General features: G+C 38.5%; 1 long non-coding RNA gene across 1 annotated transcript in view; it reads right to left on the minus strand.

Annotated features, from left to right (window-relative positions):
• Positions 1-636: 636 nt before the first annotated feature.
• Positions 637-3037, minus strand: part of LOC106531597 (uncharacterized) — a 41781-nt gene continuing 39380 nt past the window's right edge. The window contains exons 2-3 of the long non-coding RNA XR_001311953.1: positions 2109-2282; positions 637-2018 (exon numbers count right to left, since the gene is read on the minus strand). This is a non-coding gene — a long non-coding RNA (uncharacterized LOC106531597). The remainder of the gene's footprint in view (positions 2019-2108; positions 2283-3037) is intronic.

Here is a 3037-nt window from a genome sequence, read left to right on the forward strand (position 1 = left end):
TATATATATATATATGGTGAGTCATGCCAATTTATGTTTGTATCGAAGACGTAGCCCTTCGTGTTACTCGGTACCCCAAAAGTAGCTCTCAGTCTCAAAAAGTTTGGTGACCCCTGCTTTACAACATACGGTATGTCTTTAGCTTACATCTAGTACTGATTCAGGAACCCTGATGTTTCAGAGTTACATCAGTGGTATCCTTCATCTGAATGTACACTGCTCAAAAAAAATAAAGGGAACACTTAAACAACGCACGCTAAGTCCAAGTAAATCAAACTTCTGTGAAGCACATTCAACTCTGTACAGAACAAAGTACTCAATGTGAATATTTCATTGATGAAGATCGGGAGTTAGCGTGCGTTGTTTAAGTGTTCCCTTTATTTATTTATTTTTTTGAGCAGTGTATTATTCCTCCTCAGACTAAACCCTGATTCACTCTTTCAACAAGATAACCCCAGTTCAGGCAATGTGCCCATACTGTTATCTGTCTGATCTGATATTGTAATCACTGTAAAACAATCACAAGGCCTTTTAACATGAGCAGTTTCATTTCATTTTCATCACTACATATGGAAACTTCCAGCAGGCAACAGAAACTAACCACAAATGTGTTATTTGTCAAGGTTTTCCTTTATTATCATTGCCATGAGGCTTTCCATCTCAGGAAAGAGACATCTGTTGTTTGAGCCTTTTCTTTTTTCTTTTACAATTATCCGTACATAGATTGTTTTTGTAGCAGCATTTTTCATGCTAATGTTTTCACCCGTCATCACACATTTGTCATTCATGGGAGTTTATTGATGCAGTAAATGCCAGCAATATAAAGCATATTTCTGAATGTTTTATTGTACCTATATGAGATTTGGCACTCTTCCCACTACTTTTAACGGCTCTGATGTTTCATGTGACACTTTTATGATAAACAGTAAAGTGATTTGCTGCACATTTTAATGACCAAGGCGTCCATTACAGTAAAGAAAGATTTGTAGCACCAAAGATAGATAGAGCCATGATTAAGTGTTTAGTTGGTGTAACGCAAGGAAAAAAAGACACATTAATATAAATTATCCCATTTTATTTTCTTTGTGTGAACAGGGCCATCTTTTCTTTTTATATATATAAATACATGTTGCAAATCAGACCCATCTGCCAAGTAATTCTGCTCTTAAAGAAAGTTGTAATCAAGAGAGCAATTAAATTGTCTCACTGGGCATTTACATGCAGCGTAACTGCTCTGACACTTCTTGTCATTGAGATCTAAAGACCTTGAAATGAACATCGTACATAAAACTTTGCTCATCTTCATATAACCGTTTACACACTCCCTGTGTTCCACTGGAATACGTGTTGTTGTTCCAAAGTGCCTACTCCTGTTAAAATACTCATAGATTGGATCTGAACAACTTTGTATTGGTTTGTATAGATAGAACTCTAACCATGGGGCAACTGATCAACTGTTGTTAGATAATTCCTGTTTTTACTTTGTACATTAGACAGAAAAACTACAAGTGATGTTTAAATCATTGTGGGGGGGGATAAGAAATTTTGATAGAAAGGTTCAACATCCTTTAGCAAAAACAAAAATGGGTAACTCCATTTTTAGGTATTGAGATATAGTTTGATTCAGTAGATGATATAAGTCAGGAGTAAGCAATCCTGGTCCTTGGGGGCTACTGTCCTGCATGGTTTACTTGTTCCCCTGCTCCATCACACTTGATTCAGTGATTAAGTTCTGCAGAAGCTTGATCGTCACCCATTTACTGAAATTCAATTCATTCATTCATTCATTCATTCATCCATCCATCCATCCATCCATTTTCTGTAAAACCAGGTGTGTTGGAGCAAAACAGTGGCCGACAAAGGCCACCCCTACTTTAAGTCATCCTAAATACATACAGTAAATGACAAAGTCAGGAAGTCAGGAAGTAGAGTGGAACTGAGTGACCAAAACATAGAAGGTGGATGAAAAAGGTAAGTGATTTTATTTACAGGTGTGGAACAAGGGAACTCTGTCAGATCTGTGAAAAGAGAACAAGTCCAATTGAGTTTTCGTTAACAGGAATAATTCAAACAGTTTGTATTGTGAAAAATACTTTTTCGTTTCTTACAGGTTCCCATGGCCGAGTTAGTCCTGGTAGAGAGGATGATCCAACAGAGTGGTAAATATCTTAAGGCAGAGTGGCCAGGTTCTTGATTTCTTCAAAGTTCACAGAATGGTTCCTTGTTGTGGTTGCAACAATCCTGGGTGGGCAAAAAAATCCAGACAGCACTGTGGCACAAACCTTCAACAACAAAATATCAAAGATAAGGTAAGTAATATGCTTCTTAACACTTTCTCAAAACTATAGTTGGTTTAAGCACTACCAAAAATGGTGTGATGCATCAGCGAAGATCAACTCAACTGGAGACACTCTTAAAGGGGCGATATCATGTAAAATCAACTTTTTTGAGTTTTATATCATGTTATAATGTTATACTCTCATAAAAAACATGCCCAAAGCCTTGCTCTGACTCATTCATCCGTTTGAGAAATCCTGCAGTGTTTTTAGGAAGCCAAGCTGAGGAGCAAAACGACAGGTGGGGACCAGAAACGCCTTTTGGGACCAGAAACACCTCTGGGACGTGTCTTTAAGCTGAACTTCCTCATGGCATTGTTTTATTTTGTTTTCCATGTTTGAAATAAATTATTAATAAAAAAAATATTAATAAAATAAATTTGTCTGACAAAGCAGCAGCTCTCATTTACAGTCGTCTCATTCGGCTCGGTACTTCTCTCCTCTCAGTTAGTGTTCTATTTCGTGTAAGCTCCGCCCTCTAAGGCTATCGCAGATGGGTACCCCCGTGCGCGTACGCGCATTCTGAAGACCAATAGTCTACGCCCACGTGACGTGGGCCTCACCTAGGTCCGTATAAAAGGGGAGGACGGACCTGAGTTCAGCTCCCGATAGCTTACTTTTTCTTCAGCTACGGAAGCCGGTGAGGCCCCGATCCTTAGAGGGCTGCGCTTACACTCATAGAATCTGGGGTTACATTACGT

Source organism: Austrofundulus limnaeus, unplaced genomic scaffold (genome assembly GCF_001266775.1).
Source record: "Austrofundulus limnaeus strain Quisiro unplaced genomic scaffold, Austrofundulus_limnaeus-1.0 Scaffold655, whole genome shotgun sequence".
Lineage (NCBI taxonomy): Eukaryota > Metazoa > Chordata > Actinopteri > Cyprinodontiformes > Rivulidae > Austrofundulus > Austrofundulus limnaeus.